Source organism: Carassius carassius, chromosome 3 (genome assembly GCF_963082965.1).
Source record: "Carassius carassius chromosome 3, fCarCar2.1, whole genome shotgun sequence".
Lineage (NCBI taxonomy): Eukaryota > Metazoa > Chordata > Actinopteri > Cypriniformes > Cyprinidae > Carassius > Carassius carassius.
In genome coordinates this window covers 37,157,462-37,182,632 of record NC_081757.1, presented here as the reverse complement: position 1 = coordinate 37,182,632, position 25,171 = coordinate 37,157,462, and the positions used below count along the sequence as shown (strand labels likewise).

General features: G+C 36.9%; 1 protein-coding gene across 9 annotated transcripts in view; it reads left to right on the top strand.

The window, feature by feature from the left end:
- Window positions 1-114: 114 nt before the first annotated feature.
- The window catches only part of LOC132126074 (unconventional myosin-IXAa), a 132,200-nt gene continuing 107,143 nt past the window's right edge, over window positions 115-25,171 (top strand). For all 9 annotated transcript variants that reach the window (XM_059537118.1, XM_059537153.1, XM_059537136.1 and 6 more), the window contains exon 1: window positions 115-432. The gene's annotated coding sequence lies outside the window, so the exon portion shown is untranslated. The remainder of the gene's footprint in view (window positions 433-25,171) is intronic.

Below are 25,171 nucleotides of genomic sequence, written 5' to 3'. Positions count from 1 at the left end.
TTCCAATACACGAAGGTGATTGGTTAACATCAGTGACGCAACTAAATACGTATTGCATCTCTGAAAGACAGCTCCCGCCCATCGCCGCGACTGACCCCGCCCAATTCCTCCCGATTCCAAGAGCAGCGCGTCTGAACGCTGATGAGAAGCAGCACTGATTAAGCAGAAAAAAAAACCCAGAAAGGAGTTCTGCGAGCGACTCCCATTAGAAAAGAAACACCGTACTGTTGGGAAATTTCAATGGGAAAAGGACTGTAGTCATTTTTTTTGTCAAAATGGCACAGCGGCACGTATGTTTGGACACGGGAAAGTTGCAAGGGACAATTTGAGAGAGACAGTTCTGGGATATCAGTGGACTCGAGCTGCGCTGGATTTGATCTGTCCTTAAAGGAGAAGCGCGGCACACTGGATTTTTACACTGAATTCCGAGAGGTGAGGTTTAGTGTGAATTACACAAAAAAAACTTATCGTTCTCAGTTACCATGACTCGAAGTTTCCCCGCAGACACCGGTTTCATATCCTGCTTTATGTCTAGGGTTCTCGGGACGTTTGCGCGTGGCATACGTGCAACGGTATATTGTGATATTTGTGTTGCCTCGGTGTCAGCAGACATCAGGGTTACCAGTGAAGGATGTAACTAGTATAAGTGTGTTAGAATAGCTCTGAGCTGACATTTCAAAGCGGCTGAGTAAACCCCTTTTAAAGTGTGGAGATGATGATGATGATGATGGTGCATGTATTATTGAACACTCACTTCAGCCTCAGTACTGCAGTAATCGTGGGCCAAATCTGCACAGTCATCCGGACCCAGTCATAGTGTTTCATTTTTCTTTCATTCACTGCTCTTATTTTGGAGATACTGTGGCCCTAAAAGTATGTGGGCACTCAAGCTATGCATATCATTGCATTTAGGTAGCATCTGCAAACAAATTATGCTACAGCTTTATTTATTTTATTTCAGAACTAATGTCACTTCTCTGAGCTGTTTTGTATGTATTTTAACCATCTGTTTTAGCTGTTAGGGTGGCTTGAGAGATTGTGCCAAGACATGACTTTACTCCTACAACTGTCTGGCCCTGTAAATGGCATCCAAGCAATTAGTCAAAAACCTCCTCGTGTGGTCAGGGAGCTGTTTTCTTTCAAATCAGATTCATAAGTCGACACAATAGTTTGCTACTGTAGTACAGTGGTGATATCATAGTCCTGAAATATTGTATTAACGTGTTTATATGACACGTATTTTAATTTAAGCATACCATGTTGCTATAATGTATTTAAATAAATTATGTAAGAAAAAAACAACAACAGTACTACCATAGGTTTTTTTTTATTTGTGGGAGAGTTTTTTTTTTTTGAGAGAGAGAGAGAGAGAGAGAGGCTTTCAGTTTGAAACAAAATCACTTCACAGGTTTAAAATTCCTTGTTATTAAATATTAACGCAGAGCAGAAATAAAAGTTGCATCACTTAGCCCGGGGGGGAGAAGGTAAGGCCGGATGAGAACACTCATTTAGTGACTACTTGAAATGGCTCTGTGGTTGTGGTTATTTAATCCTTTAAAAAACATTCCAAATGCTTTTTGTGTCTTTTTCCTTTTTCTAGATTCTGTTTAAATGTAATTTTAGTTATCAAAAAGCATGTTTAACTGAAACCATGAAACTTCTACAGTTTAACAGCCATTTATTAAAAGTTTAACATTACATTTTAGGGCCATATTTATTAAAATTACATTTCCCCTAAATTCTATTTTATGTTTTCCATATTAATGCATATTGATATTAATAATTTTCTCTGGATTACATTTTAATGGTTCAATTAAACTTGAATCAAAAAGCATTTCATAACACTGGAACAATTTGATAATTTGTTACGATTTCTAAAATATAGGGCCCTATGAAATATTTTTGTTTCTTTTTTTCCAGAAATTCTGTTGTCTGTTTGAATCTTTCCGGATGTATTTCATATAAAAATGTTATGAAATTAAACAATTCCTTTTTTTTTGCCAAGTAGAGAGTGATATTCCTTAAATAGAAAGTTTTAATAAATAGTTTATCATTATCATAACGTATTAAAAAAATAGTAGTATATAGTCATCATCACAGTTTCTTAAATTTAAACTAAACTTTTATTTTGGCAGGTTGTAGTAATCAAGGCATTTGAGTTTCAATGTATATTTGATATGATGGTAGTTTTTATCAGATGAAATGATGAAAGTGAATTCTCAGAGCAGCTCTGGAGATGAAGCTTATGCTTTCTCGTTCTCATATAGTGAGACGGCAGGCGCTGAAAACACCACAGCTGTAATGCATGATTATGTTGTAGACTAAACTGCATCAGTCATTCATGCAGAACATGCATGCTTCATTTTTAAATAGTTGTCTTTCTGCACCTTAATAGTCACAGACACTAGTCATATCATGCTTTGGTTAAGCATACAGCCTATTTTTGTTTTTTCTTATATTAGCCATATTCCGTGACATTCCGTGTTATACTGTAAATTCCATTTTTATGACTTGATTCCGTGTTTTGTCAGCATTGTTGACATTGTGGAACTCATAGGGCCTTACTGTACTTTATGACGTCTGGGGAGGTCTAGCTGATTGTTAGAGGCTCTGTATGATGAACCTAGCTTGTAGGAGAAATCTGAAGCAATTTTTTGTACCACAACAATAAGAGGAAACTTCCATAGGAAGTAGTATAACTTTCTGCCAGCATCAAGTTGCCTGGATTGTACTGTGAAGGAGATGCAGTAAGTAATCCACATTCCAGAAACTCTGTATATGGACATATGTATGCTCTGACTAAAACCTGTCAGCATTGTATAACCGTTCATCATCTAAACAAACCAAACATGAGTTACACTGTCTGTTTTTTATTGTATTTATCTTATAAATGTTTATCTTTTGAATATGTCAGCTGTTCTTCAGACTGTAAGTTATTTAGTTGAATTGCAGATTGCGGACAGCTGTATGCAGACAGACAGCTGAAAAGGAGTATGGGTCATATTCCCAGGCATTAAATAACTGGAACCAACAGTAATTATTCCTTAAAGCCTTCTGTATTTCAAACACAGACTGATGTGTGTTGACAGTTTATTGTTCTGTTATCATTCAGATCAATTTTCATATAAAGATGCTCACGCGATTGCCTTGCTATTTTGCTTACTTTGTGCATTTTGACTTCAGAAATATGTGTATTGGGTTTCCATAGAGCCAAATTGACCACAATATGTGCCAGTCCTAAATTATCATCAAGCAATAAATCATCTTGGATTTATGTATCTTACAGGCTGTAATTTTTCTTGGAGCTTGTTTTCGAGATGATCTGAAATTCAAAGCCTGGGGTTATGTTTGTCCAATCCAAACAAATATTTGGAGTGGATTTGGATGTAATTCAGGTCCGTGTGTTGTCTAATTCCAGAACTTCCCTTTAAAATGGCTTTTAAGCCTCTATAAACTCCCAGCAAAATGATTCACTGAGAACATTATTTAATAATCTTTAATAAGTTCTGATGTTTTTTCCACATCGTATTTGACATTTTAATGGTTAATTCACCCAAAAATGGAAATGGGATTTCTTTTACAATCTCTTTCTGGGCTGCATTTCCCAAAAGCTTCGTATTGTAGATCCATTGCCACCAATGGTCTCTGTCAACTTATCTCACAATGCTTTACAGTTTTGGCTGTCTGGACTTTCAGAGACGGGACAAAAATCTCACGTTTCATTAAAAATATCTTGTTTTAAAAAGGCCAAAAGTCTTATTAGTTTGTAATAACACAAGGATTTGAACTAAGCCTATATGTTAACTCAATTTTTTTACGAATAGTTACTTGCTGATTGATTAAAACTCTTGATGTGTCAATCTTTAGGAAGGCCTCTATACATTTAACAGACCTGATCAAATGGGTTTCTTTGTTTTTAAATAAGTCAAGGTCTTGCCTTAAACATCTACAGATAGATCAGTGGGGAAAGGATTGCATGGGTTTTTGAAAATGAGAATATTTTTAAATCAACACGACCTCTTAAAACTCATCACTTATGAATGCACGAGATGCAATGTAATTGGCAGGGACATCTGTCTAGATGTAATTGGCTGTAGTGGCAGTGGTGTAGAGGGGATGAATTAAAGCCCAGCAAACTGTTGATGTGCTAATTAAAGCTTTACTGCTAAAATATCACTGCTAAAATAACTAGATGAACTAGTAATTGACTGGTTGTTTGGTAGATGACTAATAGATCCATTTCTAATGTTTCACTCCGCTCTATTGAAGCACTGAAAAAGTTATGAAAATCAATGTCTTCCCAGATTTAACCTTTAAGACAAACCCTTGAGGCCTTCATAATTATTTTAGCTAGTACTCTTCATTTGGAGATTTTGTGTGTTTCAGTGGTTTTTCATAGCCATGTTGAGTTGGATCCTCAATTAGACAAGAGAACAACTGAATCCATTGCTGTCATTAGCTTTTCATCTGCCTGTGATGAGTGTCTACAAGATGCCTCTGTATCCCTGAGGACAGATCCTGAAGGCAAGCTGTCACATTTCCTTCTTCCTGCTGGGATAGGAAGGACTGAATGGTGCCCAGACAGTAACGATAAACAGAACGTTGCATATGAAATTAGTGCATGTTGTATATTGGAATTTACTTTTTTATTATTCTAAAAACTTACAAAAATACTTAATGTTCATTTCTTAAGAAAAAAAAAAACCTTTTAAGAAGAATCTTCCTAAAATTCAGCATAAATAACTGAAAAATATTTCAACTTAAATCCCCAAAGGAAAGATGTTTTATGAATTTGAGTTGATTTAAATATTAAGTATTACAACATAACACTAGCTACATAAAATACCTATTACTGTTATTAGGGATGTGCGCGAGTACTCTGAAGTGATATAAACGATAATGCAAAGAATTATTGTTCATGGTTATGCATGACGTGACTTTTTATTTTTTTCTTTGGCGAGAACCACCATTTAAACACCAGAGCCTGCTGTTTTTTCAGTTCATTATCAGTTTATTATGCACTTAGAAACATATTTTTATTTATGTATTTTTTTATTATTTATTTACAAACTTCTAGTTCTTCTATTGCATGAATCTGGCCTCCATGCCTTAGATATGGGACTTGGGACTCTGGGGATTTCTTCACTCGTTTTATCGTCTTTGAGGTAAAAATCACAAGTCCAATCATGTAGAAAGTAAAAAAAACAATATTTCCTCAACAATCTGTGGGATTTAATGCAGATATGCATTTAGTAGCACATCAGGGTTTGTTTTGTTCCATTCCCTAACCTTAAGTATGAGCAATAGCAATAGTTATGCTTTAAAATACTTCGGATGTAGTACTTAGCTAGCTTAAGTAGGTAAGTAGGTACCTGTCTGCTCTTGATAAATGTGCAGCAGCAGAACAGGTGTTGACAAGCCACTTTTTGTAGCGTAGGGGCCCTAGTAAAGGGGGCACTGTAAAACTGGGTTGTTTCACTAAAAGTACATGATTGTAAGAGAAAAATTGGGCTGCTCTGACCTTCTTATCATAGTGAGAAGACACTGCACCTGATCTATTTAAGTTAAGTGGTCAGCATTAGTCTTGCTCTGTACAATATCTCTCCTTCAGTGTTTGACTGTAAGGCCTCTTGGGGGCCGCAGGAAAAATGTCAGAAACTGCTGGCTGTTTGAAGGGTAGGGAAGATTTATCAGCTTATCTTGTCTCAAATCTTGGATTTGGTCTTAACATGAGCGCTCTGCAAAACCAGTTTGTACAGCAAGCCAGGAAACTACATATGAAGGGAAAGGCTGCAAGTCGTTTTTTTTTCATCTTTAATGGAATGAGGAGGTAACCAGTAAATTAGTTGGTGCAAACGTCCTGTACATGTTGTTATTTACTCATATAGTTCAGACCTTTATCTTCTTTCTTCTGTAAAACACAAAAGCAGATATTATAACAGTGTCCAAAGCAGCTTGCTCTCTTTCATGTAACAAAAGTGGATTTTGATTTATACTGTCAAGATTCAAAAAGGACAAAAAAGTAAGATTTAAAGCAACATAAAACTGTGTCCAACCGTGCATGATGCAACAAGATTCCAGGTGCAGTTTTTCTGTGCACATTTATTGCTTTTCCTTGTGGAACTTGAGAGATTTATCATATAATGTTTCTAATCTTCCAAAATAAATTCCATCTTGTCCGTGTTTAATGTCTAATGCACACATTCATATACAGAAATGAACTTGGATGCTATAAGAAAGGAGCAAGACAAAGCATAAACAAAGCAGCCATTTCAGTTAGCACACAAACATTCATTCATCCATACCAAAAGACCATTGGTTTTGTTGGAATGAACACAAATCTAATCTACAAAACTTAAAGTAGACTTTAAAATCACAGTGAAATCAAAATTGAGTTTATTTTTCACTGTAATGTTGCTGTTCACATCATCATAATTCACATGAAGCTCACATCATCATAATCTTTAATCATGTAATATGATGTAGCAGTATGCCAATATATTTGTCTTTATGCATACTTAAAAGTGTGGACTTTTCTATTACCAGCAAAGAATACATACTTTTACTGTGTAGTGGAAGTATGAGAATTTGGTTCAGAGTCCAAGACTTGAAACATGTTAAACCAGTGGTGTTTCTGTTACTTTTAGGCCTTTGTTTGGATTCTCCCTTTTTCATTTGTACAGTTTGGCTATGTCAGAGCAATGAAGGAAACAGGAAATTATAGGCCTTATGATGACTGACATGAAGTCAGAGAAACCATATTTTCCTTTAGTGTAGTTTAACTGTTATGTTACAGCTTAAATTTCACTTTTATGTAACTCTTGGACAGTGATTTGTATTATGAAGAAGGTCCAAAATGAACTTTTTAAGGATCTTAATGTTTAGACAGTGATTGTTGCAAAAGGGTTCATTGCTGTTTATGCATCAGTTAACTTCTTATTGTTCCTCTCAATAGCATGGAAACCATCTGTTATTATTTAAATTATTAAATTATTAGAAAGTGAGCATAGAACGTTCCTTTATAGTTGCTAGAGCTGTCAATCACTTCAGTTCAGTGCATACTCCGTTATCGGCTACAATGCTTGGCACTGCAACCGTTTTTTTGCAGTGCAAGTACATCTAAATATAACATCATTTAATATTAGGTAATTTTAGCACCTGTAATAGTTTTCAAATCCGGAGAAGATATGTTCCTTCAAATGGAGTGTTTAAATCAGGGTAAAAATGGCGTTCTATTTTTAATTCCAACAGTTTTTGATGTAAAACTCCTTATAAATGCATCCCATTAAATATTATAAAAAAATGCTATTTGTGACGATTTAAAAACAATTTTTTTTTTTTATAATGGACTGAATTAGGATAGAAATCATGGAATTCATTCAACATGGAGTTAATTTGGCAGACAGTGTGCCGGGTGAGACGCCTTCTGCTGGGCTCCTTGTGTCCTCCTCCTGTCAGCTGCTGCCCTCAGGCCACGCTCTGCTCAGTCTAGCAGTTTGTCCTGAAGTAGACATTTCTAAAGGGGCAATGGTGTGTGCATAATCCTCGTTACTGATATCAAGCCTTAAAACATCTCATTCTCTCCCTGTAATGCCCATGAAACTCACACATGCCTTAACTGGCTATAATAAGAACAAAGTGTCAAATTGACAGTGAACTTTCATTGTGGGTGGGTCTATCCAGCATTATATGATTTTTACAGACCATGATCACTTTCTCCTTTGATTTTTTTTAGTTACAATGCAACATCAAATGTCTGTACCTGTTTTTTTTTTCTTGTCAGAAACTAGCTAGCATAACTTAGGTAAAGGGGAGGGCGGTTTGCTGCATCTGTTTTTAGTGGGTACAAGAAAATAGTGCAGTGTGTTAAAGGTGCGGTATACTCATTAAAGTCAATATGAGCACAGTAATGTCATGTTTTGGTTTTGGATCTGAATCACTCTTCCTGTACCGCCCATGTTGGGGTCTTTGTTCCAGGAGCGGGCGCCGTAGGGAGGACAGGAAAAAGACCATTGCCATGGAGACATTGACGGAGTGGCGGCTTACATGCCAGGCCTCCACCTTTCTGTACTCGCTTACTGACTGAGTCTCTCTTGTTCTTTATTTTTAGTAGTAGCTCTTGTTTGTACATTTAAATTGATTGGAAGCTTTATTTTAGAGTGCTGAGTTGTATAGGATAGATTATATCAAGATATGCAGATATCTATGAATTTTTAAATATGTTTGAGTCAGCATTGCATTGAAATTGCACCATGGCTGCAAGATTCAGCCTGGGCTCTCTTGCAGAAATATTGCGTTCTTCTGACATGCTATAACAATAGCTAGAGAAACCAAGACACATGCTTGTAGATGTCAACACTAGAGCCCGACCGATATATCGGCCGGCCGATATTATCGGCCGATATAAGCTAATTGCATTTAAATCGGCATCGGCATTTATAACGGCCGATGAAACATGAGAAACAGAGTCTCATGCTTCACTCATGTTATGAGTGTTGCATAGTGTGCCCACCAGAGGGAGCTCTGCAGCTCCAGAGTTAACAACAGCGCCAGAAGTCCACTACAGAAGAAAGCGATCAACTGTTTTGACGGTGAGTCTGTCGTTCGTCATGTGAAATGATTGTAGATTTAGTTCATACCCTGTATATAAAAACTGTGTGGTAGTTCTAGCTAACGGTCCTATCATTATTACTTCTAAATATTCTGTAACATCACTTACAGCCGCTAATGCATTGCTATATTAGATTAGCCACAAAGCTAATACCATGTTTATCAGTGGAAGAGTGCGAACGTTAATAGGAGGTCAAACTATAACATTAGCGTTTAACTTATTCTTATTCTATTGCGGTGTGTTTCCCACATAATGACCGCGTAATTGGGCCTTTCACACAGTACGCGGTATGCACGGCGCTTGCCGCTGGGCTCAGCGTTGCCCTTCAGATACAACGCGATTTGCGCTGCGCTATGGCATAGGCGGAGTTTTAAAAACGTTTAGCGGGAGCTCTTTCATAGTCTGTTCCTCCTCCTTTCGGTCAGCAGCAAACATGTATCTGTCCCGTTGTAAGAAGCGAGCGATAGCGCTAGTCCTGCTGATGAGAATTAAGAGAGAAGCAAGGAAGAAGAGGCTACCCTCAGGTCCAGAGAACAATTTGGTGAATTCAGGCTGGTTACGTTACTCTAACGCTAATAGCTTCCTTTTTAGCAGGCCCCTTAAATGCTTGCTATTAACTTGTTTGAAGGTGGTTCTTCTCAAAATTGACAGCGGTGTGTTCATGACACATGCGCTTTTTTTTTTTTTTTACATATTGTTTCAAAGCAGCTTTACAGACATAACAGGAAAATGTTGAAATAATATTGTTAAATATAAGTAGGTAATACCTATTGCTTGACAAATAAAAAAATATATATATATTTCTCATTTTTGCCTATGTAGGAGATCCCAGTTTATTATTATTATAATTCTAATGATGACATGAGTAATGATACATGGTGATATTATTAATACACATGCTTATTCTTTCTCCGTCTCTCTTTCTGCCTACAGATGGCTGAAAAAGGTGAATGCTGTAGCAGCAAAGTGTGGGACTACTTCTGCAAATACTTTAACTTTAGTATTATAATTTATTTACAGTAAACACACAGACTGTTAAAACCAGCTTCAACTGGAAGAAAGTAAAAGTGTTAAATGTTTAAAACCAGACTGTGTTTTGATCATTAAAAAATATATACTTTTGATGTGCAATTGTTTAGTCATTGAGACTGTAATCTAAGGCTTTTTTTTTAACATAGTCCATTCTGGAAAATGGTTTATACAGCCCACATACATAGAACAAGCAGATATTTTGCTATTGAATGTTGTGTAAATGCAGTTTATAGGAAATGGGTCTAATATCCAGATTATTTTTAAAATCAAAATATCGGATTATAAATCGGCTCTTTTCGAGTTAATATCGGCATCGGCCCCCAAAAATCCATATCGGTCGGGCTCTAGTCAACACCTGTCAGCATTTAGCATTAAACATGCATGTTTGTATTATAGCATGGGATGCTGGGTAAATGAAATTAGGGCTGGGCGATATACAAAAAAAAAGATATCTCGATATTGTCAAATTTTTACGATATTCGATATATATCTCGATATGTTTGCATTTGCATTTAAATAATAAAAAATAAAACATGATTTTCTTTTGCCCATTAAAAAAAAAAAAAAACAACATTTAGATTAAACAGCTAATTTAAACAGTTAAAAAATCTAGACCAAGAGATCACTTACTGCTTTTTATTAAATGAATACATGTAGGCCTATATGTAACTGAAGCAGTGCAAATTAAGTAAGTTACGGAAAGTGCATTCTGTCAACTTTTTAGTGCATGCAATTCACAATTTAAACTATGCAACTGGGATAACAAGTTTTTAAGCTAAGAACACAAGTCTGTCAACTGTCTGTAGTTTTAAGAGAAGCTCTGTGGCATGAAACTATGTTCCTACTGACACTAAAAACCCTTAGATGGGGAGCTAGTTGCTGAAGCACATAGCTATTTCTTATATATAAATATATATAAATGAATACCAAAGATTTTTGCATTCTCTCTGTCTATATTATGGAAACTGGTAAACATATCAGTGAAATTCCCCAATAGTAATTCCAAATGGCCATAGCCTATGTTTCTCTATTCAAACATCAGCGGTCGAGTAAGTGCATTTATTTTGCAACCACAAATGCAAACAATACAGTTGAGATCTCACGACAGAACACAGACCGGCTGAACGACGCTTTCATTAGATCGCTCAATTCCAGCTTGTTAGTGTTTTCAGATTATCGTCGGTGGCTCTTCCGCAATGAGGAGTGAGCATGTGCGCATGGTTGCCAGATTGCTTAAAATAAGCAAACACCGGGCAGAAAATGTATCCTTGTAACAGTGGAGCTTTGATTCGGAGATTTAAACTCTTGTTATCTGGCAACCGCTATCATTACAGCTCTCGTAGTAGAGGGGCGTAGAGCAGTCAGCAGTTACAGGTTCCTTTTTAGTCATTCGGCGCGTTCTTTTGGGAAAGTATGCTTGAATTTGAAATATTCGATATTCCCGATATAATCAAATTGTACATCGTCGTCAAAATTATTCCGATATTATCGCTAATATTCGATATATCGCCCAGCCCTAAATGAAATACAACTGCAGCTTCCCTTCGGAAAGGCTTTAGATGCTGTGAGAAGTGTCTGCCTTGAACCCAAGGTCTTTTTGAATTAGAGTAAAGACGTGACGTGGGCTTGAACCTGAGCCAAGGTTTGAATGGTTGTCAGGCCCGGCTGAGCACATGCCGAGGTCAGCAGCCAGACACACTTGAGTGCCGCTCACCCCAGATCATATGTCTATAATGCAGGACTGCCATTGGCTAACGGCTCCAACTCCAGTTTTATGTGTATCTGGCAGGGGTCAAATATAGCTGCATGCAGCTTTATTGTTGTGCATGCATCCATACCTCCCTGAGGACAATCTAGAGTGTCTGTGGAGATGTAGCCTATAAAACATGAAATTTAAGTGCACTTTTATGACATGACTTTCACTTTTTTCTACTTCATAATTAATTATCTTTAAAGAATTGTAGCATTGTATATCAGTGTTGTTTATCATAGAGTGTTACTAAGAAACTCAGGCTGGTTATGGATGAGTGTCCCTGCTTTGAAAACCCTCACAATACAGGAGTACAAGAAATTGTTGTTAAGCTGTATTTTATTTAATGCTCATTGTCCGGATGCAGGAAAAGTCTCAATCTTTTTCAGGAAAGTGGACCCCGAGGACCAGAGTTGAAAACCCTGGTATAAGTATTAATAGGAAACACTGCAGCATCAATGTATGGGAATTACACACATAATAGAATTAGTAATTCACTTTGCCCTTTTTGAAGTCTGTGAATCAGTTTGAGTTCGATACTGGCATGTTAATGTGATCTTGATTTGACGAATGCAGATATGTTGCTGTGATATTTAAATAGGGCTGGGTATTGTTCAAAATCTTTCGATCCGGTGCCAATTTCGATACCTCAGTTTCGATACCGGTTCCTAACGATACTTTTTTTGATACCATATGTTTTAAAATCCATTTCAACACAAATACATTAAACACAAAACTTTTATTTTTCACCTTAATTAAAACAAATTCTGGTAACACTTCACACTCAGGATAACATTATTAATACAACTAGTTGTGCTTTTTGGATAGGGGTGCGCCATTCAGGGCAGGGGCGGACTGGGATCAAAAAGTTGCCCTGGACTTTCTGGCCCACAGCAGCCCACCACATCATAACGCAAACGCCCCTGTTTTGATGTAATTTATTAATTTAATATTTAAGTAAACAGTTTGAGGATTTTAACCAATAGGGCAACTGATCCTCCGTTGAAAAAAAAAAAGAACAGCAGCTGTTCATTTAGCGACTCCTAGTGAGCGATACATGCTCATCAAGACACAAACATTCTCCTAGAACTCACACTTTGCATTCAGTTAGCAGATCCATACGAATCATGCATGAAATAGAAGTTTATAAACTCAAACGATAGCTTTATGTGCTTTACAGATGAACTTGAAGTCTTTATTCATTCGAGATGTTCAATAATAGATAATCTTTGGCTTGGTAATACAAGTTCATGAACAGATTAGTGAACCGATGATTCTTTTGAATCAATCTTTTAAAATAATAATTCAGTTTGTTTAACGAAACCAGTGTTTCACAAACTGTATAGATCTGAGCTGCAGGGCTCGCAAAATCGCTAGCCCAACATCCCGGGGCTATTGTGATTTCCAGTCCGATGGGCTATCGTGAATAGTGATGTAAAATTCCTAACTTGATTCGTGTTGTTCACTCGCTTGAAGGGGTGAAACGGATCGTAGCTGATCGTTTGCACTCGTTTCTAAATATTGCTGATTCAAGTGTTTTAAACAATTCGCGCGCGTTCGGAGCTTGCGCTCACTCATTCAAAGCATGCGCTACGAGCAGCATTTCAGACAATGCGCGTACAGAGAATGAATTCATCATTGCGTATCGTAACTTCTGAATGAACACATACACACATAATTATATCAAAATAATTCTCTCTGCATGTATTCTCGTAAACATAGTCGGTTATGTTTTAAGTGAACGTATACAGTGGCCTGCTGCTTAGAGAAATTCGCTGTTCCGGATAAATCTGTCTCTCTCTGTTTTTTAGACGACGTGAAAGGGGGCGTGTTTCAAGATACGCAATGGAGTAGACCAAACTAAACAGGGAGGGAGGGCAAGCAGGCTTTGGTTACAATACTCTTATCGCATATGTTGCACTTTGCTGAATCGGCATCCACTTTTATAAAGTGTAGCCACACTTTAGACCTCTTTGGCATTGTAAAACGGAAACGTTTTGAGAAAAAACAACTACACTTGTGTTGTATGACTGCGAGTATCTTCAGAAATCCTCCCCGTCACGTCACGTGGTGGTGGACAGCCAATCACGGCGAATTTAGGTCCTTACATGCACGTATGCTACAAGCTCACACAGACACAGCCGCTTGGCAAAAAAACCAGGCGGCAAGGAAGTTGACAGGAAGTTGAAGTCGGCCGCGAGCTGCCATCTTATAGCAGAACTTCACTTGTGTTAGCATCCCATTGACTTTGCATTCATTTTGGCGTCACTTTGACAGCGAATAACTTTACATCTGAGGCGTTTAAAGACTCAATTTGTCCATTATTTATTTCTAAAGATACTCGACAATGTATAAAGGGCTCCATTACCTTCTATGTTACATTATGGCCCCGTAGAAACAGTTTTTGTAAAAAAAAAAAAGGCTAACGATTGTGTCATAACCACTCGACTCTCTGTCGCACAGTAGAGAAATTACCGTAAAGACAGGAGGAGAAGCTCGCAGGCAATTAACTTAATATGGTGTACTGGCGTTACATTTTAAAATACTATACAAAATAATTAATCAGAATACTTACTCCTGCTCACTCACGCCAAAGAACTCCCTGCTCAAGCTCGCCGTCTCTGCAAGAATTAACGATGGCAGTTTGCACACACAGCCACTTAGAAGATTTACATCTGTCAGACAGGTTCAGTCATTCGGCTGCACTAGTGTCAGCCTATCTAAATGCACTGTACTTACTGTTTACTCAGAATCCTCATTTCTGATTCAGAGCCTGATCGATGGTAATGATGCATTACCATGCATCTCTTTGGCACACAGGGGGATTTTTACTGGCATGATGAATAGACAGATTAAAGTTTCAGTATTGATATTTTACTGGTAAACCCTTGTGATCTAATTCTGCTTTAGGATCACATTATTATTTCATGAAAATTATACTACAGTAGTCACATACACGTTACGTTGCATAGTCTCTTAATCTGTAGAGTTCAAGCCACAAGCAAGACATTTGATCTTACCAACCATTCTAAAGCATGCCACGACAAGACATTTTGGCAATCTCTTGGTTTCTTTATCTGTTGCGTTGATTTAAATCTCAGTGGTGTTTTGCATTGAATGCTAAATATTGAAATATTATAACAGTGTAGCTTTGCAGCATTTTTGTTCCTGGTTTAGGACACAATGTTTGAACCAAATGTCCAATATTATTATATTTCTTTTCTCACAAAGAATGACTCTTCCATAATGATACCGCTATGCAATAAAAATAAAATCTAAAGATTAGGCTAACTACTGTGAAATTTTTTTTTTTTTCCTTTTTTTGTTTTATGATAAAAATGTTTTACTTTACTCGCAACTTTGAAACGATAACCATATTTTGTGACACGCATTACCCCCAAAACTGGTCACGACAGTCTTAGCAACTCCAACTTAGTGTTTTCTTTTCCAAATAAGGTAATTGTTTTAAAACAATGCTGATAGCTTTGTGTCCAGATGTTGACACAAACTGAAGGACATGCTGTTTCTCTGCCATTTTTGGCTTATATACTTGCATGTTTCCTGCTACAGCTCATTCTGAATCCCTTCAGACTGATACAAGCTTGAACTAAGTTTTGTGGGGTCAGCCAGTCCGATTTGTTGAAGGGCTTGTGTCTCTTTTGCTTGCAGTTCTAACATAAATATTCCAGTGTTGGCTCCCTGACTGTGACAAAATTGTTTAAATGTGTTTCATTTTGGCTTCATTTACCCTACACAATGTTGTCAAGTGACAGAATCAACCTGCTTGTTATATAACGCATGGAAATTCCCCGTCTTCTTGCCTGAGGATATTCCTTGGAGAAAAGCAGTTTTGCTGTGGTTTTAATCCTGGAGTGGAGGAGAGAGAACAGCATTGGGGAAGGTATACCCTCCCAGATGCTTCTCAAAGTGGTTTGTAACGGTCTGAGATGTCTTGTGATGCATTTGCTTTGCAAATCCAGAGGCTCAGACAGTGCTGGGATGGTGATGTCATCCCTCCTGTCTGCCTGCGGAATAGGAGACTGTGATTCCTCAGCAGGCTGCTGAATGACTAGAGACAGACTCTCGAATCCTCCCAACCCTCTTAACCATCTACATCTACTCTTCCTCCCTTTCTCAGTCCTGGAAAGTGTCCAAATTCACATTCTGCCTATCCTAAATAGAATTAGTCTGTCTTAGTATTGTTGTAGGTATATATTAATAATTAGAGATATACTTTTTGCCCACAATTCCGTTGTTTCCTGTAAAGAAAAGGAGTTTTGTGATTTGTTCATTTTATATATAGTTAAGGTTTGTACTCAATTACTTGCATATCTTTTTAGCACCAAACGCAATGACCAATCAAGTGTTTAGTTAACCAGTGGTGCATCTGCTCATTACTGTTTTTTTTTCATTGTGAGATCATTGAATAAACTCTACATGTTTGCTAACCCTTTCATTATAACCAACAAAATGTGAAAACGGTGTAAATATAAAGCTCTATTCTCACAGAATTAGTATTACCTGGAGACTTTCGTATTTGCATGGGATAAACAAAACCTGTGATTTTACTAGAATTTACTGACTTATGGCCTGGATATGATGACAAGGCTTTGCGTAACAATATATATCATAAACTGAAGAATGTTACTTACCACCCACTGCTATACATGTCATCCATCTTCATCTAGTCATTATTTTTTCGCTCTTCTGATGGTTTTCAGCTTTCTCTTTTTGCAAATTGAATTTGTATGGTGTATAGCTACATGACCACACACCCAAAATACTATCAAAACAATACAGAGTCTTTAGTCTTTGCAAAAGATGGATAAAAAGGCACACAGGAAACAAAAACCTTGATATATGACCCTGCCAAATTACAGAGATGCCGATTCGCAGTGGACTAATATTATCACATAATCTCTGTGTTTTAGCAAAATTTGGTAGGTAAATTTGCGGGGGAATTTTTACTTTATAAATTACAGACATGTCTGATTGGCATGGGACTATCACAGACAACCTTCACAATTGTTACAAAGGACTAGAGGTCACCAAGTCACTGAACTAAAGCTATTGAAAGGTTTTCTTTTCGCTTGTCTGTATAGATTTTTGGTCAAAAATGTACTGTATAAATAGGCCTATATATAATACTTCACACACTATCATTTTTTAGGGGTTGGCAGGAGTTTTTTTTTTTTTATGATTTTGAAATAATAGTCATTATGTACTTTCTCATCACTAGTGAAGTACATACTTGTAGTTTAGAATATTGTGAATGGTGAAGTAGTCATTTCTCTTTGAAGAAATTTCAGGAAATGACAGTCTTCTGATCAGCAGTCATATCCTGATGTGAAAAAGGGAAAGTAAAGGACAGGGAGGGACGAGCAGACAGGAAACTGAAGAGCACGGCATGCAGACATACTGCTGTGATGCAGCAGTGAGGGGAAATGGGAGGGAATCTCTCTTTTCAAACACTGGCTCTCTATGAAGAGTGGCTCTTGCAGATAAGGTCTCCAGAGTGAAATGCCACAAGCCAACACAGGAAATTGTCAGAGTGGGAGAGAGTGAGATGAGGGATTGTCTGTGCTTTGAACTGTTTACTGTCATTCTCTCCACTAGCTTTGACACCCATCCACATGGAGTAGCTTTACAGTCCCAGCCACAGCAGTTAAAGGCGGGGTAGTTAAAGATAGCCCTTCCATAAAATGAACTGTTTGTTGTCATTTACTTTGTCTTTCTAACATAGTGTGTGGAGCACCAGGACAGAATAGCACCATAAATGCATTCTAAAAGTCCAGACAACTTGCGTGTTGTGAAGCATTGTGATATAGCTTTGTGTGAGAAATATACCCAAATAAAATGATTCACTAAAGATATTCCCTTTTGCTCTTCGTCTCATATCACAATTCTGCATGTGATGCACTGACTAAACTAAAATGCTATATACTGTTTATCATGTATTTAAAATATGAATTTAAAAACAATAGAAAAACGTTATGTAATGCAGGACTTTTGATTATAATCAAGCCTGAAATACCTGGAGACGTTTACTGCATTACTAAAGAATTACCATAAAGTAAACCTTGTCATAATCAATCAATAGTCTATCATAAGCCATCATTTGGCATAAATGTTCTTTATACAAAATTCTGGCATGAAACTCTAGATGACGCAGTCAATACGTCTAACTCAATCTGAACTAATGACATCATTATCACATGGCACAGCTGATTGGTTTTCTCCTGTATCGATAGCTAATGAGCTCGCTGCTCAGCATTCAAATATATGACTAGGCCCTACCACAGCAGTTTCATCTTGCTTCAGAATCCCTCCACCTTCCCTAGCTCCACCTGTACAGATCTGCTGTGATTCATGTATGTTATATTGGGGTTATTTCATGTATGTTATTTATGCAGTAGTAATATTTCTTACATGCTCACAGCAGCATGTTGTGGATGTATTGGCAGTAGCAAGTCTCTGTACTTGCTTTGCCACAGCAGCAGCGTATAGCAGATCTATTCCACCAAGACCAAATGCATTAACATTGTCATGTACATTACCATGCCAATCCCTTCGAGAGTTGTCATGACAGAAATGTATTTATTGTGAACCGATCTAAAACTGTAAACCTGTAGAACGTGCAACAGTGCCACATTTTTGAAAATGGCAGCGTTTTCATAATCACATTAGGCATTGTTCACAATTACTGCTTTTCCATTTCCAAATTAAAACCTATAAAAATTATGATTTAAGACGTTTGTTATACAATTTAAGATATTTCAGATTTTTTAAATACCTGCAGGGAGTTCTATTCACACACATGCTCCTTCATACACTTAACAGCTCACACACATCTATTTTTAGTTTTATTAAAACAGATTTTTTTAAATACCTGCAGGGAGTTCTATTCACACACATGCTCCTGCATACACTTAACAGCTCACACACATCTATTTTTAGTTTTATTAAAAACAGTTAATTAAAAAATTACTTGAAGTGAGTGATAGATGATGGCGTATCTAAATATAAAACCTTAAATCTGCATGCACAATGAGATATTAAATACCTACAAATGATTAATTAATTTTGACCAATTACTGATAGGTACTGGTTTATACTGTGCATCCTTAGGTTTATTTTAACTTTAAATAGTCCACCCAAAATAGCCTTGTGGTAAGTGCGCCGACATACAGCGCAATTGCACTCCCGCATCATTGTTCTTTGCCGAACACGTTCCACTCTCTCTCTCTACCCAATGATTTCCTGTCTGCCCACTATTTTCCTGTCTGAATAAAGCTATAAAAAAACATAAATATAACTTTAAAAAGTTCACCCAAAAATGAAGTTCTGATGTTTTTTCCCACCAAATATTTTAGACTCCATTGCATTTCAGAAAAAAATCTGCTAAAACATTCTTCGAAATATCAAATGTTTTGCAATTAAATCCAGTCAAATGTCTTACCTTGAAAATGACCACCTTTACCTTGCAGAGGAATTTTCATGTGATGGTTGGATCATTATCCATTGCTCCATCTGTGGAAAATAAAGGCTTATCTGCTGGACTACTTTCAGGACACCAGCAGCTCTGGGCAAGACCCTGAATTCTGCTCAACTGCTTTTAACGTAGAGAGCTCTTGGAATTCCCCCCCCCCCCCCTACTCTTAATTGCCATAAACAAACCTTGCATATCATCTTTACAATCTGAAACAGGCTTTTGAGATCAACATCCAAGTTTTTTATTTTTATTTCCTTTCGGCCCATATTGAGATTTTACCTTTGATGTGAAAGGTTACATTTTTCTGGTCCAAAAATAAAAAATGTTATGCATAGTATGTGGAAATGGATCTTGTTTTTCATTTTCAGCTCAGGAAATCTCTAGTTCCCCTTAATTAATGATCATTTGCCTGGAGGCCTGCGGAAATATTGTTTCTTTAGCTTATGAACACAAGTAAGGCCCTGTAGGCAGGTTACAGTTTTACACACACGGATCTGTTCTTTGTTTTACTCGGATGCTTATCAGTACAGCTGCCCTGCTTTATCATCTGGGTTAATTGAGCTCGATATAGCAACATATGCTTGCGTTTGTTACTATGTGAAATGCATAATACATTTCAGCTGCATTTGTTATTATTGACTGTCAATATCTAGTAAAGCAGATATGAGATATGGAGTAGCTGATGATTTAGTGGTTTATGAAGACAGAGACTGTTTTTCAATCCAATAATATTTTTATTTTTTTAGTGTTTCAATTTGTGTAGACGTTTTGCATTTCTGGTTCCTAATATACATTTAAAATGTTATTTTATAGATGGCAAGCTGAGTTTGGTTTATTGAAACAATGACTTCTGAAAGATCGTGTAATACTGAAAACTGGATAATTCAGATACTTTTCCATCTCAGGAATAAAATACATTTTAAAAGTATATTTTAGAAACGATAGCAGTTATTGTATAGTTTGTAATGATATTTCACAGTACTGTTTCTACTTTATTTTTGATCAAATGAATGCAGCCTTGGTAAGCATGAAGCTTATCTCACAAACATTAGAAATCTTTTTCTGGTAGTGTATATTTAAGTGTTATTTAAAAATTTAAGGAAACATGTAAAAATGTAGATGTTTGTTTTAATGGCAATATAATATTAAGCAATGTTATGAATGTGGTAATAATTGTAATTAGCTTTTTAATTAGGTTTTGGACTATTTTTTATTCCCTTCTTATATCACGATTGGGAAGTTTGATTTATTACTATGAATAAATCAGATTTTATATAGTTAAATTTTTGCTTATTTATACAGTATATTGATATATATATTCTTTCAAGTCTTTCGAGTGAACTACTTGTACTAGCTGTCTATTACATCTATGGTCATTTGGCTACCAGTGTCCTTAGAAATTGCCCAGACAAAGTCATTGGCGCCTCTATAGGCGAGATCTTCAGTAGCCCAAGCTCTCAACTCTGAACATGTGTGGCTGTTTTGACTGCAGGCCTGGCCTGTAATTACACAGACATTTGTGAGGGGAGTATGTCCATGGGGCGAGTTGGTGCCTGAACTGGTATGCCCTCCCAGGCCTCTTTTACCCCTCTACCCCTGTCATAAATCAAAGGGCCAGCTGCCCGCGGCTCATTATCTGTGTAATTATCTCATCCTGCAGTCCTGCTTTATCTCCAAGACAGCCTGGGCCTCACTGCCCTCACCCAGTCCTTTCCCAGACAGAGCCCTGCATGAGCCCAGTCTCATCTTCTGGTGTAAAGCCTCTGATCTTGTGCCTCTGCATAGCCCTGTCTTCATTACCGATATGTATAATCTTGTTTTTAATTGGTATTTTAATGAGTTTCTGGCATGACCACTGTTAGTTAAGCGATAAATCCCTCTAACATGAAAATTTGGTCATGTTCTTGAGTCTTACAAAGTTTATATCCATATTTAAGCTGCAATATTATGATCATTTTAAAAAATATGTTGAACATGAGTTATGAAAATGTCCAGGCTGTTCTTTAACATACAGTGAAAGTGGATGGTGCCCACAGATCCAGGCATCGTCAAGGTTTGAATGAAGTAGGCTACTGCAAAATTAGTTTGAATAAAGTACAGCAAGCATGATGTATTTTGTAGGCCGAAACCCGCAAATGAGTTAGCATGAGTTTGCACTTCCATCTTAGTTGTCCTGAGGTCAGTGGATTTGTTTAATGGGGTTTTGCTTAAATTACATCAGTAATACACCATTATGATTTTTCTTGTCTTGCAAAAGTCAGTTGCTAAGAAGAGGGATATTAAACGCCTTCAAGCTAAGCAGGAAACCTGCTCTACTCACAGGTCTGCTTTAACATCCTCGTTGTGTTTATTATCATGCTCTTGAAAACTATTCTCACTCAGAGTTTTAGGGAAAAGACTGGAAGAGTTGCCAGATTAATTGTGGTGATTTTGAAGTAATATGACCATGGTGTAGTTCGTTTAAAGCCTTAAAGGGGTCATATGATGCGTTTTAAATTTTTCCTTTCTCTTTGGAGTGTTACAAGCTCTTGGTGCATAAAGAAGATCTGTAAAGTTGCAAATACTTAAGTCTCAAATCCAAAGAGATTTTCTTTATCAGAGTTAAGACTCTGCCACACCCCCCTAAAACGGCTCATTCTAACACGCCCCCACATGTCTACATCACTATGTGGAAATATTTGCGTAATGCCGCCCAAATGTTCACGCAAGGAAAGAAGGCGTGGTTTCAGTAACCGCAGTTAGTTTTGAAGCAGCCATGTCAGGGAGTGTGTATCTAGGCGAAAGCAAAAGCAATTTATTTGGCCTTCCGAAGGGGAAGAAGCATTTAGGAATCTATAAGATTACTTACAACAGAATAGCAACACATTTTATGGACGACCGTTTCGTGAACCTAGGAGAGGAGGTCATTCTGACTTAGCTACGACAATCTGATGATTCTGAATCGGCTACTGTAAGTATGTTTTTTTTATTAGTTTAAGTATTAATGTATTTAGTATTAATGTTGAAGTTTTATGTGCGCGTGGCATATGTATGTGTGTGTGAGGGAGAGAGAGAGCGAGAGAGACCCTGTCTCTGTCTTCACAGTCTGTGGCTTGTGTACTATAAACACATACAAGCTTCATCACTGTGTCTGTCACACGACTCTGTTCCCCTTTCTGGCTTGAACTGATGGTAAAACTAAGGACATTATTAACTGTCTTTACATTTATTTTGAAAGATGAAGCTCGCGATTATGGAAAAGGGTGTTACATTTACAACGAGTGCTTGTTCGACCAATCACAATGCACAGGGTCAGTTGGCCAATCAGAGCAGACTGTGCTTGTCGGAAGGAGGGACTTTGTAGAAAACAACTCGTTTGAGAGAGACTGGGCATAGAGGACCTACACTAATGTACAGTATTTGAAAAACAGTGTGTTTTTGAACATTAAAGACTGTAAAAATATTCTATTACACCAAATACACAAAATAATGATCTTTTAAAAAGCATCATATGACGCCTTTAAACATTTTGCTTCTGGAGATTGTATTTAGGCGTCAAAAAAAATTATTTTAACTTCCGGGTTGGCCTACAAAAATTCCTCAAGTCTGACATGATGTAAGTAGGTGATAACATGGACATTGAGAGGGGCAAGGTTACCCCAAAGTGATTTAGATTTCAGTGATTGATTTTACATTTTTTACCTTGTTTACCGTTTATTATTTCATTACATTCTTTGAATTTTAGCTTATTTGTTTGGGCAAACTATCCTTTTAAAGACTGCTTCAGCTGGATGACTTATAGGTTGTGTATATACAGTGTTGGGGAGTAACTAGTTACATGTAACGGCGTTACGTAATTTAATTACAAAATTATTGTAACTGTAATTAGTTACAGTTACTACGAAAAATTGAGTAATTAAATTACAGTTACTTATGAATTTTTTAACGATTACAAAGGGGATTACATTTGAATATTTACACACATCCACATACAGATTTAACTGATTTCTTTCCCAAATTGCACTGACTATTCTGAGACATACCGCCCTAATAATTTCCGGGATGCGGAAACACAGTCTGGTTCGTAGAATCCAGTCATAAAAACGGAATGCCTAACGCGGACGGAATATGCCACATTTTGCATGACTAAATCAAAAGTAGGTCAGTACACTTGAATCAAAACATGACATGGACTAGTGTCTGTGAATATTAAGCCCCAAAAATGCAATATATGACTTGCACATTCTGCGTGTCTGTGGAAATCAGGCGCGGACTGGACACCGGGAGAACTGGGACAATTCCCGGTGGCCTGGCAGCCGATTTTGCCCCACTATTTAATATAATAGTTGTATACTAAAGCGATCATTTGCGAATCCGCCATTTGATAATGAAATCTCTAAGTCATGAAGTGTTAGTCATGACTCGCGCGCTCTCCGCGCCTCCGCCAAACGGTTTGGATCAGACTCAGAGTAATTAATGCGAGAGAGAGATAGAGAGAGAGAGAGAGAGAGAGAGAGAGAGAGAGAGGACTGCTGGAGCAGAGAAGCAGAACTCCTGTTCAGGGTTTTAGGTCAGTTTCATCTGTAAAGATGCTTTTTTGTCTTTGTTTTTTTATTTATTTAATCAAGCGGCAGCACGTTGCTCACCAGTCATCACTCAAAATACTATATAAAGGACATCATTATTATCTGTTGTAATGTTACAGTAGTAATATAGCTGAAAAAAATTCAGATTGTTTTTATAGGTTTAGGGGGAGCTACGACAGACAACAACACAACCCTTACGAAAATTAACATTTTAATATTTAACTATAAATCCAGAGAAAATGGTTACTATTGTTTAACTGTGATAACCAAAAATGTAAAATTATTTTACAAATGTATTTATTTAAAAATAAAAAAAAAAATCCATTTGCAAAAAAACAAAACAAAACAAGGTTATTTTACTTTTATATAGGCTAATAAAAGCATGGTTAATTTTTGTTAGGGAAAAACATGACTCGTGTACAGTATTAGGCTTTTTCTATAAAGATATTGTAGTATTGTAGAGAGTATTGTATTGTAAAGTATAGTTTTGTTCAATCTTGAGTATTAAAGTCACGAGAGAGATGGATAACAGGGCAAAATAAAGAGACTGAAGAGAAAAATAGAAGTGAAGGTGCAGTTCAGGAGAGAACTTTTAATTATTTAGCATGTCCCCAAATTAAAGATTTAAACCTTTTTTTATGTTTGGTCCATACCAAAAATAGTTTTGTCCATGAATTTGTTTGTATGAGTTTGAATTTTTCAGAATTTTTATCCCAGTCCGCCCCTCCTGTAAATTAATGGCAAAGACATGGTTTCATTTACTACACATAGGCCTACTGAAGCTCGCAGTGTTTTCTACCTCTGCTGCCTCAATATAGGAGTACACGAGCACATAAACATAATTTCTAGAACTGCTCTGTGTCACTTCATGTGCATTTTACTTATTTTGAGAAAACTATCATCATATACAAAGAGACAGCAGTTAAAAAAAAACACCAATGTTTCAGGAGTTTATTACACAGAATACGTCACATGCTTATTGGATAACTGTATTTAAGTTGATGTATATGCTTTCATTTATTGTTCTTTAATTTTCACAAATTTAGAAAAGTAATCAAAAAGTACTCAAAAGTAATTAGTTACATTACTTTAATAAAGTAATTGAAAAAGTTACACTACTATTACATTTTAAACAGGGTAACTTGTAATCTGTAACCTATTACATTTCCAAAGTAACCTTCCCAACACTGTGTATATATGTCTTGGATGTTGTGTAAGTGCTTCTCAAAAGTAACGCATGTTTACCCTTTATGTTCAGCATATTTTCCCTCTGTCTTTATTTTTGGCAGCAGTCCTATGAAACAGTCCCCGTCCTTTGCTTTGAAACATGTATGTTTTGCAACAGTATATCTTTGCTTATTACCCGCAATAATAACCTAAGCCCAGAGGCAGGGAACATATTGAGATTATGGATGTTTGTCCTCTACATTTTTGAGGGTTTGTCTCATTGATGTTTTTGTGTGTTTTAAATTGTGATTTCCTCTTTCCTGCTTTCTCAGAATATTATTGACTCTTACACTGACTTCTAAGCACTTGTAAAAGCAGTAGAACTTAAGCTTGTAGGCAGTGCTGATCCTAGACTTTTGGGGGCCCTACACAAAACTGTATCGGTTGGGCGGGGGTGGGGCAGATGGGGTTGAGTATATGAAATGCTTTTGTCCATGTTTCACTTAGTGTCTCTTCTGCGGCTCGGTACCATAGATTGTATAAAAACATTGATG